Source organism: Lipophrys pholis (genome assembly GCF_963383615.2).
Source record: "Lipophrys pholis genome assembly, chromosome: 21".
Lineage (NCBI taxonomy): Eukaryota > Metazoa > Chordata > Actinopteri > Blenniiformes > Blenniidae > Lipophrys > Lipophrys pholis.
In genome coordinates this window covers 19,074,809-19,091,372 of record NC_137649.1, presented here as the reverse complement: position 1 = coordinate 19,091,372, position 16,564 = coordinate 19,074,809, and positions in this window count along the sequence as shown.

Here is a 16,564-nt window from a genome sequence, read left to right as displayed (position 1 = left end):
GTTCTTCTGCACATGCGCAAGTAATTGGACAATAACGACAACGGCGGCCTCCACAGTGTCACGACTCCCATTATACTGCATATTCTCCTGGGACTTGGTAGTTCATAGCATATTGTTCTCTGGGCATTTGTGTGTAGTTTCATTACAAAAACAAGCAATAGCACCCACAAGTGGCCCTACAGGAAAACTACATCGTTTTCCACGTTTTTTGCGAATTGTGTGTAAATGGACATCGTTTACAAAACGTTGCCTGTAAATGCGGAACTTTTCTGAAACGAAAATACAGAAATCTGGCGTTTTCACTTGAAACGGGAGCAAACATTCAACACATCTCTAGAACACACAATTATAATTCTTTTTCTTCTGACTACTAGATTATGATTGGCTTCTAATATTGCTTCAGTGTCGCACATCCTTCCCCCTGGCACAAGCCGTGGAGAAAATTTAGGACTTTGCGAGATGATTGTAAAAGCCGTATTTGGTTACGGAATCATGTGTTTCAGGCCACAGGTATTGGTTAGCTCTGTCCATCATAGCCAGAATATTTGAATCAGGTTAGAAGCCTTTCTGTGGCGATCTGCATGTTCTCCCTCTCAGAAAATACAAAAATATATGCATTTGAGGTTAATTGATGAATTTAAAGCCCCTAATCTAAGGTAAACTGACACCCAAAAATGGAACAGATGTTTTTCGTTATCACTTGAAAACGATGTTGTGTAAATAGGGCCTACATTGCACTAAGGTATGAGTGTGTATGCTCGTCTGTCTCTCTGTTATCCTTCTGATTGACTGGTGACCTGTTCCCCTTTAACACATATTCAGCTTCAGCACCTCAGTGAACATGAATTGGACAAACGTGGATGAACAGATCTGGTGTTTGCCTGCCTAACACTAATGATGCTATCGGGTAAAAAAAAAGAAAAGAAAAAAGCGTTACAAATAGCTAATGAAACATGTTCAGTTTGTATTGCTAATCATCAAAAATATTACATCAACATTAAAAAGAAGGTGATTTAGATCTGCTAAGTTATCAATACAAAGTCAAGTGGATGCTAATGTTGCTCTGGAACAGCTGAGTCAGCAAATTACCAAAGTTTTAGGTTTGCCCTGTCAACTTAAAATTAAAGAATTTAAGCCATCTGACTGGAAAATTACATGTTGAGCTTTTTTTTCTTTCAGCCCATCCCGTAGCGAGTGCTGCATTCAAGCTTTTTTAAATGAGGCTCAATATTGTGTTTTCTCTTAAAGGTAAACAGGTCTCCTTTGTAAACTATTTCTCTTCCTTTTTTCTTCTTTTTTCTTTTCTTTTTTTTTTTTTTTTAACCACACATGCAACAGCTGTTGAGTTTTGTTGTGTGTCAATGAAAAAAACATGCATACAGCTGCAGGAAAATGCAAACACACGGCTTTCACATGGTTGAAGTTAGTCCGGAACAAGCCCATTTCATTGTCACATTTCATTATCGTGGTGTCGTGCTGTGTCTGATCCCAGCCGTACAGCCTTGAGGGAGCAGGACAGCAGGGTTGTCTGACAGAGGAAGGGAGAGAAGGCTAGTAGGCTATAGGGAGGACCTGATTGTACTCTGGCATCCACAGAATGACATTATAGCAGTGTGGTTTCATGATAATAATAATCTTCAGAGCAGCTGTATAAACATTTAACTGACATCCACTCCCTGGGCATGCAGTATGTATCTTTAACTTCTACGAGGGCCAGTCTGATGCAACTATTTGTATCTCCGCCCCTCTCTCTCTCTCTCTCTCTCTCTCTCTCTCTCTCTCTCTCTCTCCCTCTCGCTCTCTTCCTCTTCCTCTGTGTAGTCTTGAGATACATGATCCATGTTAGAATTTGCTGTAAATGTCAATGGAAAATGAATGTTCCTATCGCATTAAGCTTTCAGCATGTAGAAGAAAAGCACATCATGTTACCACAACAAGCCTAAAACAATGATTTACTGCTTGGAGCTGTGACAGTTGTCTTGTTTCATTCCGTTTGGAAAAAAAGTTATATAAAAAAAAAATAAAAATCGGGACTTCAACACAGCCAATAAATTTAGACAAACCCCTGCTCCGGCCTCTCACAATGTCGACTATTTCCTGGTAACATTTGTCTTAATTCGTGGCAGTTTGTGTAAATATTTATGCCACTAAACTAACTGCTCTGTATACAGTAAGCCCCCCAATCTTCGCTGGAATGTGATTTAATTGGCGGTTTCCTCTGTTTATCCTGTTTCATACGGTTATGGGCGAGCTTACTGTAATGAATAATCAGGTAGATAAAATGTAGCCTTAAATTAAACCTGCTCCTTAACGAAAATCAAATGAAGGTTAATACCTGTTTCATGCTCCTGTCTGTAATTCACATTCTCTCATCACATGCCAGATTACCATTATGTGTCATTTGTAATACAATAAACAGACTCCAGATGGCTTGGATTCTCTTGAATATACACAGAGTTGCAGAAGCGATGAGGAGAGCTGCTGTATTTTAGCGTGCAGTCACTTTGCCTCATACACCCCGGCCAGTTCTCTTTCAGTTGCTGACATGTTGGATCCTGAGCTGCTTACACAGCCTGATAAAATTATAATGGGAGACAATCATTCTAAAGAAGTTCACAGTTTGGGGATTGTGTGTGTGTGTGTGTGTGTGTGTGTGTGTGTGTGTGTGTGTGTGTGTGTGTGTGTGTGTGTGTGTGTGTAAAGTACAGTAAGGGTAGCTGCTTAAGCTTGCTATAAGTGTTTATCGTTGTTTAAATTTGACAAGCTGCCAATGTAGTGAGCTATACAAAGTTATGTTGCACACATCCATTAATGTTCTGCAGCAGAGCAGGCAATGCAAGGTAAAACGTGAGACTCTCGGATCTCCCACTTCTTCTCGTTTCCAGCCTCGTCATTGCACGCTGTGCTTTTTATATGGTGGAGTTTTGCCACAGCACCACAAACACTCACGTGTGAAGGCTGGTTCTCTTCCAGAACACACCAAAGCATGTGCATGACATGTGAGATTCTGGCTGCAGCCTTACCTAAACACTTCTGCCTACGATGGCTATCTAACATCCGACAGTGATTCATCTGTGATTATTTGGCCTCTGCGTTTGGAGCAGGGGACAAGGAAAAGAGCACTGGCTTGGTTTATGCATGGATCACTGAGGAACAGTGGGCCTTTTGTCAGTATGTCATATTTTACTCCGGAATGAAACATTGTATTTTCCTAACCTGGTTAAGTAATCACATTACCTAAGACTCCATAAAGTGGAACAAACAGTAGCATATAACCCCCGGCTTCTTTTTATGTGCCTTGAGTGACAGATTGGCTTTCATCAAAGAGCCATGCAAAAAAAAAATAAAAAATGTTATATAGCCTTTTTGCTATGCTAAAAACACTAAATTGATCCTCATATGTACAACATCTGGTGAAAAGCAATTTCCACCCAGGTGTTTTAGTATTTCCTCCTAATTAATTTCACATGTACATGACAAGAGTGAGTAGTCCCCCATAACCAAGGCACAAAAGCCAGCTTTGTTTCACCATTAGAAAAGTCATCTGTGGTTCCTGGTTGAAAATGAGCTGCTGCTCAGACGTTTGAAATCAGTGCTGAAAGCAGTATTTCAGGGAGAAATGTCACGTCTTGCTCCCCAGTGACACAGCGGGCTGAGGGTTAACGTTTACATCCAGGGAGTCAGTGGCTCGTGGAGCAAGCAGGGCATGTCCGACAGCGAGTTGCATGAAGCAGACGAAGGTGAGGGAGAACAGGCACAGCGACTGCAACAGGATCCAGTGATAAAAGGTGCTAAGCTGCCAATCCAAGCCATAATGAAGGAGTGCTTGTTAAAATGCAGAGTATTAGAATTCGTCCTATCCGGGCATGAAATGCTTGAAATTAATGTCTGGCTTGATACGGAGCCCGTAATAGTTGCAGTTATGTCAAAGCACTGGAGGGAGGAATCCCCATTAAACTGAAAAACGAATTGTTCAAAGACTCTACCTCATCTACAACAGCTCTGCATGCAGCATTGACGAATTCAACACCATTTCTTGCTGATGATTTTTGAAGGAGATAAACCATCAGTGTCACGTTGGCAGCTAAACTGTGTGAAGAAGAGGCGCCTCAGCTTGTGAAGGTGATTGTGAGACTGCTGTGAGACACAACACTTCTTGTCATTACTTGTCCAGATGACAAGTCAAAAGAGCTGCGAGAACATTGGCGTCAACAGATAAAAAGTTGGCTCGATCAGATTAATCATTAAAGTGGGAGATATGAGCATACTGCGCCATTGTTTTTAACACGATCTCAATGCCTTCTCGATCTGAGACCTCTGTTTTGGATCAGGCGCCTGGGACCACCTGGATGAATGTTACTTTTGTTTGCCAAAACCACACATTTTTCACCTGAAGGTCTCTTCTTTACAACGGGTTTCCCCCCCCGGAGAGTCAGCGCTCTGCTTTTCATCTCCCCGAGCTCTTCATCTTGAGGGGAGATGTGACGCATGGCTACAGAAGAGGTTCACAGGTAGCCACTGGAGGTCTAGTCTGTACACAGACGGACAAGAATGGGTGGTATTTACACACAGATGCAGCAGTGAGATACAAGCAGGTGTTTACAGGAGTGTTTGAAGTCGAGGGGAGATGTTGTGTTCAGATTAGAGCCCTGAGGTAGGCGGACACTGTAGGTGTTTCTGCTGATAGAGACTAAAAAGTCCTCATTCCTCCTTATCTTATCTATTTATTTCTCACATGTATGACTACAACTCAATGTGGCACTGTTGAAGCATGACATATTGTCATTCCAAGTCTTTGCCGATTACATCAACAACAGCAATTGAACAGCACTGAAATTCAGGTTCCTAGTTGTGTTCCTTTGTCCAGAGCACCGCTCCGACCTCCTCGACGTTCAGCCAATGTGTTCAGTGCCGGCTACTTGCAGTGAAGAAGACCTCCTTTCGGCTGCAGCTTCAAAGCATTTTTCCCTGGGCGGCAGAGTTACAGGCTCTTTGTGGCACGGGTTATTTGTCAGAGGGTTTGGAGAGTGACTTGTTTCACTCTGTTCTCTCAAAAAGGCCTGTGCGTGAGTGCTTGAGCGGTCTAAAGTTACAGCCATGAGCCCCAGTATTACAACCTGATGACTGACAGGAAAAATGGGGTGAGCTCTTTTTTCTGGGCTCTAACAAAAACACCAATAAGAAAGCGAGGGAAACAACAGATTAGACTACTGATCACAATCTGCTCTCCTTTGGTTATTGGGAAATAATAGCTCTGAAAAGGAAGTCATTTAAAAGGGCCTTTAATCAATTCTCCTTTGACGAGCAAACGGCATGAAAGGCTGCAGCGAGAGCGTGCTCCTATAGCTCTGAACATTTCGGTGTGGGGGAAGTACGGGAGAGATGGGCTCTAATTTGTGTTCTCATGGTGTCCAGGCATCTCTAGCGCACTTGATCACCACCACAGCAGGCCTTGATGCCATGTGTGAGTGTAAATGGTTCCAAGGCTCCCTGGTGGTAAAATCACATTGCCAAAATGACCACCAACTCTAAATGAAACACTACCCTCTTTTTAAAAGGTCCTATTCAAAACCCTGCGGTTTTTTTAAAAGGCACATAAGGTAGCAATTTCCCTCAAATATGGCGTAGCCCAATAACTGTTGAAGTAACTGACACCATGTCAGAGTGACTGAAAGAATTTTTCCGCCTAAATGTAAGTTTGAAAAAGAAATTCTGCTAGGTTGTAATTTTATGTAAAGATGTGCACCCTTACTGTACTACATTCTTGCCGCCATCACTTGTAATTGGTCGCTTCTTTTTTACTCTCTCGGAGAAGAAACGTCTGCGTATTGAGCGAGCACTTTCTTCATTCCAAAGCATGCACAAATCTGTTTTAAGTTCAAGAGAGGAGGAACCCTTTAATTTAAACTCTGAAATGAAGTCATTCATTCCCTGCTAAACTGCGCTGTGACCCATAAGGTTAGGTAAACAAGTGTCCCTTGCATTACTGTCAAAAAGACCCAGCCCCTCGCTCGGCTGTGATGTAAACTCCCACTATCCTGTTACAGCTGCATGATGAGGGAAAATGGGCTGGATGGATGGCAGAACGGAAGAGAAGAAATGTATTCATGTGTGCTTTTTTTTTTTTCTTTTTTTTTTGGATGACATAGGGAGGGGAAGTCGGTACCTGAGGCTGTTCTCAGGAAGGTGCCCTACAAGGAGAAAGCGTTGTCTTGTTCCAGAGCAGAAAACTGAGGAAGGGAGGACAGGCCACAATGCGCTGAGCCCAGCAGGGCTGCTCAGATCTATTACCGGCTCCAGCTCCAGCTCCAGCACGGCCTGGAATGTGAAGAATCCTACTGGGCTGGGGTTCTAGTGCAGGGGTCCAAACCTCACATCGCTGCTCATACTCATTTTTCCCTCTCTTTTAGTGTCGTATTTGGATAGGTGATTGTAATGTAGCAGGAATGTAGAGTCACACATCTGAGGAGAGTGGTGGACAAAGTAGAGCTTTTTAGTTATGAAATAGACAAATGATCTGTTTTGATAGAGCCAGAAATCACATCTGGATCTAAAAAAGAATAAATAAAAAAAGTCTAACAAAGAAGCTGATTATTGAAAAGATAGAAAAAAAGACAGTGAGCTCCTGCGGAGTCAACCTTGGCATGAATGAGAATTATACTCTGGATATCACTAATGTGACACTAATTGCTTCTTAGTCTGTCAGAGGACAAGAGAGAGAAGAGACAGAAAGACAGAGGATGAGAAAAGAAGCGAGAGAGCGAGTACCAGGTGTTGACTGAGGGCAGTAATGACTGCCAATGGAATGCCTACACCCATAATCCTCTCTGTCACCGCTGACAGATCCTCTTGACCTCTGAACCTCTGATGTAAGAAAGGAAAAGAAAGGAAGTCACAACTTAATCAAAATTACCCTGCTGGTTAACGGTGGTTTCGGAGTGGCAGTTGTCTCTGGCTGTTGGACTGTTTGGTGACATCCTCTCCAGGATTTCAGTTGAGCACCATCAAGATGGAGTTTAGGCCCCTGATGTTTTGGATGTGCCCTTTGATTCTTGCATGTATCCAAGGATTTTCTAATCATACCTGCGTTGCAGCAGCAAATGGTTCCACCTTGTATAGTAGACACAGCTTAGACGCTCATTTCTTCTCAGAGATGTGCCACTACACAGTTTTCCTGTGGTTTGCTCATTTAATCAGTCACACATTACACAAGTACCTGCAGAGGCCACAGTGGAGGCCCTCGGCGATCTATTTTTCAGCAGGCGGGCGAGGTCTGAAGACACGGGCCAAGGCTGTCAAAAGTTTGTCATCGATTCCCTCTGCCTTGTCATCAGCCTTATCTGATCTCACTGTGTTGCTCACTCCATGTTCTCCTCCCTCATGGCTAATGGAAACACAGACTTCAACAGTCTGGTCAGAGCAGGAGCTGTTTTTAGAGATATCATTTTCCGTTCTATTCAGACTTGAAGGTGTGGGAAAACAAAGAAATTGCCGCTTTATGTAGATGGAAGTGACAAAAGTACAAGCTATGCAAAGTATTTGCTGCTAAAAATTACTTTTTAAGTTCTTTAAGGACATTAGTACTGGGAATTCGCAGCACATAAAAGCAGAAAAGCAGGTATACACTACTCGTCCCAGTCTAAACCACTTTAACTACCAACCAAGAACAGGGAAAAAAACAGATGAATCTCTGAAAGGAGCACAGGGCAGATTTGGCCTGGAGGGTTTCAACAGTGCCACCCAATACACAAGTGTCCTTGTGTCCTGTAAACTTTCACCCACCCAGAAGAAACACCCGTTTTTGTAGAGTATGTGTATTTATTTGAGCAGTGTTGCTTTTTTTCCCAAACATTTTCTTCATTGTTCGCTCATACAGGACTAGAAGACTATCTTCTTGAGTGTGTTCCTTGGTATGAGAGTGTCATCATCATGTTTCTGGCCATAGTCTCTTCCTCCTCCTGAGTCTGCTGCTCTTACAATTCGTTTGACAAACATGCAATCACCATAGTCACAGACAGCCCCTTTAGTTAGGGTAGAGCACAGTGTGAATTACGGCTGAGATGGAAACCTTTGAATTATGGGTAAGCTCTGAAGTGCTGCACGTCCAGGTATAGAAGAAGGAGAGGAGGAGGAGGCGGAGGAGGAGGCGGAGGAAGTGAAGGAATGGAGAGGAGGGATACAGTGTTGACAGACCAGCTGCAGCAGAACCAAAAAGGTCCTTCTAACCTAAACATGGACCAGCAGGATCGTAGAAACCAAGCCTGGGCCGGGTCAGACGGTGCATCTCACCACAAAAAAAAATGGAGGAGGTTGACAGCTTTTAACCTCTTACCGTCCACCGTTTGCCCAGGCTGCAAACACACGGTTGAAAAACAGCATTGCGGGCATTCCTGCCTAATTGTACATTTGTCCTCTTTCAAAGGGAAGAAGTGTTAGGCCAGATACAAAGAATCTTGGGATAGGGTGATAGCGCCAGCATCCGTCCCTAGCCTCCTGAGGGCTATTTAAAGGTACAGTAGGCTGTATTTTCCGCCGCACAGTGAGGCACCCACCCTTCCGCCTGGCTCCATATTGGAACCAGATGCTGCTGGATGCGAGGCCCCACTAATTTAAGTGGACAGGGCAGATGGAAGCGACTCGCCCTGTATGCATACCACCCCCTGTTGGCTTTCATGTGATGAAAAATCTCTGCAATCTGGTGGGGGAGGTCCACTCAGTGATGCACACATGCGCTGTATGTGTACACTTTAATAGAGCATGAACACACGTTGATATACGAACATGCTCTTGTACTTTCAGTAACTCTTATACCCAGCGAGAGAGAAAGAGAGAATTTACTTTTTCACTATGGCACAGCAGTGTAGTCCTTTTCTAGACGAGGGTAAAGATTTTAACGTCTTAATTTCAATCTAGAAAATACTGGACTACGTCTTTGGTATTTTGTTTTAGTCTTGGTTACATTTTAATTCATATTCCAGACCTTCAGCAAGTGCTACATCCCTGCATATCAGTGGTATGTTTTACTTAGAATTTCCACCAATGAGAAGACAAGGTTCTCTGACAAAATGCTCATCGCCTGGTTGGGAGACACTGATGCGACGCTAAGCCTGCAACCCTATCCCACCATAAATTACAGCAGCGCCTAGCAACCAGAACAACTATTGTATCGTCCCTCTGCATCGTTCCTGCATGCATATAGTGAAGTGTGTGTACGTATATACGTACATGTATGTCTGCATAAAATATCGCCCTCCATAGTGTGTCCTTTTGTCTGGTGGCAGGTCAAAGAGGATAGAGGAATTATGGCTGGGAAGCAATTTGAACCATTGCAAGTGTTTAGAGCCAAACCCTTGCTGGTGGTTAATTGCTGTGTGACACGGTGGCATCCAGTCCCGTTTGCTTGGTTTGGATCAGGGGTGTCAAACATAAAGTCCGTGATGCTAAGGTCCCACAAGAGGCTCCAATTCATCCCATCAAACCACCAAACAAATTGTAAAATTCTAAACAAAAAGTATTTCTTTTTTTAAACACATTTGTAAAAGAAAACAAAACAAAAAAAACAGTAGTGGGCACAACACAACAATGAGACTATATCAGCATGGAATCTAGTTACCTCGTTGCTACCAAACTATCCTCCACTATGATGTCAGGATTAATTTGTATAAACGTGCTGAATGCAACAGCTTTAGGAAAAGTTTATTTATTTATTTATTTTTTTTTTGGGGGGGGGGGGGCATTTTCACTGTACTTTGCACCAGGTTTCATTAAAATTTGCTTTATATTGAGACTGTAGTCATTTTCTTTATTAATTGTATGGGTTTTGTTTTTCAAAAATAAAGACATTTTCATCATGTATCCTCTGCATCCTATAACAAAGAAAAACCTTAACATTTTAATTTAAGGTTCCTATAGCAGTTTTTCTAGATGAAATTGGGCTGTAAGTGGCTCCTGAACTAAAATGTGTTTCACACCTTTGCTATGGATCCAAAAGATAATACTTGTGTATTTGGATGTTGTTGTTTTTTTCTTTTTCTTTTTTTTTACAATAATAGCACATTCTGACAATAAATGCCCCAATAGGGATCTACTGGTTTGAAAACTGTATACTATATGTTTCAGCTTTTTTTTTTTTTAATTGTCCTTGAAATCTCCTGGAGACAAACATTGAATACGCCATTGAAGTGGCCTGTAAACAAAGGTTCCTTATAATGAACCAATGGTCTGGTCCCTTGGGATCATCTGATGAAATGTACACTAACTGTGAAGTGAAAACTTGCAGCGTGGACAGGAAATTTCCTCTTTGATAGTGCATGTTTGTTTAGCTGGACTTGCTTGACCTGTGTTGACCTGTCTTCTCAAGTTCAGTGGTTCGCAGCCAGAGCTCTGCCTCGCACCAGCAGCCATCCACCAACAAGATTTACAACACTTTATGAGACGCAAATAAACGTATTATCTCAACAGTTACATCTTTATGGAAAAGGAGTTTACTTCAGTTCAGTTTCTCATTCTTTTTGGACGCGTTATGAACGAATAAATGTCTCCAACGGCCAGACTTGTGAGCGCATCAAATACGATTATTATCTGTGTTCAAACTGTTCTTCCTGCAGCCCCTCAAGGTGTGCCTGAGTGCTGCTCTCAGAGATTTCCCGCTGCCCACAAAACTCTCAGGGTGTTTGAGCATTTGACCACCTAATTCAGAGTCCATTGGATAATCTTATGTTGAGAATTCCCCTCCAGGTGTACAGTCAATATGGCGGATCTGTGTTGAATTAGATGTGATTATCTGAGCAGGAATCCTGCCCAAGACTGACACTGATTCTGAGAATATCAAGTAGGTGGCTCATGTAGAATTAATGGCTCTTGAATCCCCTGGTTATAGGGAGGAGGGCGCTTTTCAACCAGGAAATCCGACCACAGTGACAACAGCATGTACATACACACACATACACATGCACGCACAGACACACACATTAAGTAGTACACACAAACACAGAGAGGTGAAGGGGTTGCATTGTTATCATGGGGTTGCCCTGTGGCTGTGATTAAACGCTGTTTTCAGTATCCCTCTGGTGTCCTAAAGCTTAGCTAGATGTCACAGCTATGGCAGGAATGCTCGAGTGAAGAGGCCAAGACGGGGTCACATCTCGGATGTAAACATCAACATTTTCTTTCTTAAAAGGATTTAGGCCCACTTCAAGGGGAAAAAACTCTACCACAGCACAAAGCCTGATCCCGAGCACCTGGCCTAAGGCACACACCTATGACCAGCTTACCCCCACCTAATCCTCATTTAAAACCATTTGTGGGCCACAAAACTGACCTTCGATCAGTTCCTTGGAGTGGCCCAGGCTTAGTCAGCGCTGGGTTGTTGCTGCGTGTAGGGATTGAGAGAAAGGCTTTAGCTACAGATTGCTATCAGATTAGACAGGAGTTTGACGCCCTCTCTGGAACTGTGCCATAGGGGGCCGTGGACAATAGACCCTTTGTGCATTGCTGATCTACTCATAACAAACACATTAAATGTTAAAGTCACAGTGGGAGGTGTGAAGTTTTGATAAATCCTGGTTTTCATTTTGGCACAACTCTGACATGACAGTCGGACATTGTGTAGCTTTAAGACGACAAGGGGAATACCGTACAGGCATGCTAAGACTAAGAGAGCAGTTAATGGCTGAAGAGACATAAAACATGCTTCTTTACATTTTATTTCCCCCCAGAAGAGAACAAACTTCTCTCCCTAGCAGCTCCGGGGAGATGGTTTGAATTAACCTCAGCATCTCCCCAGAGGATGAGCTGTAATAATGCTAATTTAGGGCCTTTCTGACAAGACCTTGACACTTGATATGTTGGTCAGCTCCTTGTTCCAGGCGGGTTTTTACCAATCCATAAATAATGAGTCCACCAGCACTTGTGGGAAGAAGTAGAAAAGAAAAAAGAGAAAGACTTGTGTTTGTAGTGGTGCAGACCTGTAGCCCCATCTACTGTTGCGCCACACAATGGGAGCAAAAGATGCCCAGAGGCCCAGATGTCTGGGGTGAGCCTGTCTCTTAACCAAAGCAATAGCCAGCTGAAAAGGGAAGTGGTCTGAGTGAATAACAATCCATTTTGTCCAGACATCTCTTACTTGTTTGTGATGTGTGGTTATTGTTTAGAAGTGTTCCGTGAAAACTGCTTTTCAGTGGCTTCGTCTCCTTTTTCTCGTTCTCCCTCGCTCGCTCAGGCTGCCTCAGACATGTGACCGTGGTTCTGCTAACACAGCATGGGATGTGGACCATTTTTAGGCTGCGGCCACAACCGTGGCATCTGCAGCCCTTCCGCTGGCCTCAACAGGAAGTTTGTCAAACCAGGATTCATATGGCAGATAGATGCATTTAAGCAAATATTAATGCACAAACAGACACACTGAGACATTTGTTTGCGATTCTTGAATGCAGGGGCATCTATTTCGAGGCTGGGAATATAGTCGTTTCTGTTTTGTATATAAAACAACATGGCAACTGCTGCCATGCAGACACCCTCATGCATAAAAGTGCAGCAAACTCACCATCAAAGCTCAAACTCTGTATGACGCAAATACATGCAAAACTCATTTCCCTCTTTCCCTCCATTACTTTGGTGTTTGATGTTTGAAGCTTTCCGCATTCGGTTCACTGCATCCACTGCAGGTGTTTTGCGCACGAAATGTATAATTCCTCCATATCTGCGTAGGTGCAAACTGGACAATTACTCATATTTGTCGGTGGTTTAAAGCGGCTGTGTTTCCCTTCTCTGATCATTTTGACGTGTGGGTAATGAGTTTTTTTTCTGACAGAATGAAACTGGCCCAGCTGCAGCTCTGCAGGTGAATGATGTCTCCTACTTCCTGGCTGTGAAAGGGCTCTGTGTGGTCCCAGTTTCTTTACATCACACCAAACTGTGCACAGATTGGAAACCTGTCAGCCACGTTGCCATTTGATATTCAAGAATACTCAGTTGATTGTTGACATTACCAACTGACCTTTTTTTTTTTGTTTTGTTTTTGGTACCGTGTGTGTGTGCGCGTGTGCCTTTGTGCACGTGTGTGTGTGTGTGTGTGGCTTCTGTAGAGGTGTATAGTATCCACAGCTGTGAGGAAACTGTGCCTATAATCTGTCTCACCAGAACGGTGTAACCTGAGTTAGAGTGAGGTTAAGGGTCAGTTATTGAACTTGAATTACACTGGGAGAGGCCTCCCTCAGTCCCCTCGCCACCCCTCTCAGCCACCCGGTGGGGTTTGTTTGTTTTCTCTCCCAGTCTCTCCCAGAGCTTACCCAGTCCTCTGTAATGAGTATTTAATACACACCCTCAGACATGTTTACACTGCATGTAACAGCAGTGGCTGTGTGATCTTGCAACACACTCAGACGTGTGTGTGTGTGTGTGTGTGTGTGTGTGTGTGTGTGTGTGTGTGTGTGTGTGTGTGTGTGTGTGTGTGTGTGTGTGTGTGTGTGTGTGTGTGTGTGTGTGTGTGTGTGTGTGTGTGTGTGTGTGTGTGTACATATTCATGCATGCATGCTCCCCTTTCATACGAGCTCCCACTCTCCATTTTCCTCATTTCTGAAGTCTGTAGCTCGGGGCGAGGAACACCTGCCAGTTTTTCTTCCCTCTTCAATCTCAGATAAGACAATAGGAGTAGTCGAGGTGTTTAGTTACACCCAGAAACAGAACAAGGAATGGGACGTATTAACCCCCCCCCCCCCCCCCCCCCCCCCCCCCCCCCCCCGTCTCGCACACAGTCCCTGCAATTCTCCAGGTGTGAGAATTGTCAAAACACACATACACACACATTTTTTTGCAAGTCGAGTCGGGGTAGGGAGCAAAAGAGCTTGGACATTTTTCCTTTAAACTCATAATTTGACCTGAGCCACAGGTCCTGGGCCCCCTCTGCAAGCTGTTAAGTTTTTAACGTATCGTTTTTCACTGCACATGTTCCGTGTTATGTTAGTTACCAGGAATTTGGATTGAATGGACAATGAAGTTCCTGAACCTTGAGAGAGGGATTATTCTTAATGGTAAGCAGAAGAGAGACACTGGGTTTTTCGGGGGGGAAAGTTATGCCACAGCACTCCCTGTTGGTGAACCTGCAATACTGTCTCATTATTGGGGGAAAAAAAGAAAAGAAAAAAGAGGGGGGTGAGGGGTAGAAAACCCTCGAAAGTCCCTGAATGGCTTTGGTCTTTTTATAGGCAAGAAACCACATCCCTAGTGTCTTTGAAGAGCTTGTATTCGCTAAGTAGTAGTTAGAGCTGCCAGTACTTACTCACTATTTTATAAGTATGAGTGGTGGAGCAACCCTTTGAACTGAACCCATTTAGGATCCCAAAGCTGATGGCTTTATAATACAGAAGTAAATAGACTATCGTCACATAATTAGCAGGGATGCCTATGAATTACTGTTAAGTGTTTTCCCTTGCACAGGTGGATAAGACTTCAAAGTGCTCACTCCATGTTTCTCAAGCTGACACCCAGCATATATACTCTCTGCACCAACATGTGTGAGTATCAGCACACATCCACCCGTCTCAGGATCATTGTGCAGCAGAGGCCCAAGTGATTGTCTGAAGAGAAATCTCATTGGCTGTGCTCGTGTCGGGTCCCTCAAACCACACCAGAACCACCACAGGAAACAATTAACTTTGAACCTATAAAACTTTTCAATTATAGTGAAATTATAAGCACTTAAGTCTGAATTTGGCAATGCCCATGAGTAAAGAACATATGTCCAACCCAAGAGGCATTTTCCAGAGTTTGCGTTGCTCACATGCATTATGGAGTGACTCATAGCAGCACTGTGACTCATTAGGACGAACACAAACTATATCTTTGAAATAAAAATCATATTCAAAGATGGGAAACACATTTTCAGTCCAGCACAGTGGGGAATGAATGATACACATCAACTAAATATGACAATAAAAAGCAACCTGACACACTGAATGTTTTCAACAGCTGCTGAAGGAGAGGTTTTATGACGCACGCCTTAACGCACACACATACTTTGAACGCCATAAACAGGCATAAGAAGTTCTTTGAATACATTTTCTAGAGGTTTGCATAACCACATTTCATTGATTAAATATATATGATACTTAGTGTCATTTCAATTAGTCAGTTGAGTAAATGGGGCTTGTTTTGTCATTTAAAAATAAATCTTTTTGGCACGAAAAACACCTACCAATGAAAAAAAACATTCATTCATGAGGGATTATCTGATTTACTCACGCTCAATATGTGAGGGTCTCCGATGACGTGAACGCTAGCATTAAATAGATTCAACGTTCCAAAATACTTACATGTATACTATGATTATGGATTTTAGGGAGGTATGTCTTCTTGTCAATGATGGAAGTTCACCTCGTTAACAGTTTTTAAAGAAACCACCAGAGATGGTCCTCCAGGATAGGAAAGATCACCTGGCATAATTCGTATGTTATGAGGCGCCCAGGGCCCCCAGAATTTCTCATTCACTCAGTGTTACTGGGATCAAAACCAAGCAGAGTGAAGCAAGCCTCTTCGCCGTCCACCTCTGGAACCTCTAGAAATGTGACGTGTCCTTCTAATCAGGGCTCAGAACTGTCCAATGCGGCATAGCGGTGGAGTAGATCTGTTACTGACTTTCAGATGTTGTGTAGCTTTGTCTGCTATTACTTCAAATTGTGTCGTGTTAGCTATTCATAGTCTTGTTTTTAACAGTTGGTATTTTAATGACATCAATGGCATTGATTAGTGACTCTTAATTGCCTCTAAGCAGGAATATGAGTGTACATGAGTTTGAGCATATGTCTCTTTGTGTTTGTCACGCAAGAGCAAAAATTTTCCACAGATGTTCGATTAAGAATGTTTGCAAATCCCATAATCCTTAATCACATCTGGTCGAAACTTGTAAAGTTTCATTTTGTATAATCTGCAAGTAAATGTACTTCATCATGACATTTTAATAAATGATCCATGCAATTCAACTGTTCTGCTTTATTTTCTAATTTGTGTAAAGTTTATGCTGGTGAGCAGTGTTACTCATGTTTACATCATTGGCAGTTATCCGTTTTTAAACCAGAAAGAATATAGCACAATGTTTGTTGCTTGTTTGTTTGTTTGTTTGTTTGTTTGTTTGTTTGTTTTAACTGAGATGTGGACATTTAAATACTGATTTACTGAAATCAAATTTGAAGCTGTGTGCTTTCTTTGTGGAGAACAGGCTTCAACCAGCTACTTTCTTTTAAGAGGTTTATAATTCAATTCACTTTATGGCTTGACCCTCTAAAGGAGCCTCACTCTTATCAGTGGCTTCCACGAGAAAAGTTTTACAGAGAGTGATGCCGCATCGCAACTGATTTATCCCAAATTTATAGGAGATTGATTATGTATACACCACGATTTTTGATTTAAACGTAGTCATTCAATGTAGTTACTTTGTTGTAGGAGGGGTTTCAAAGTGGTGAACAGTGATGTCAAAGAGTAACTCAGCTCTACCATTATTCACTCTACTGTTCAAATGGTGCACTGGCAGAGAAGCTCCAGAAGATGCTGCTAATGCACTGCTTCCCAC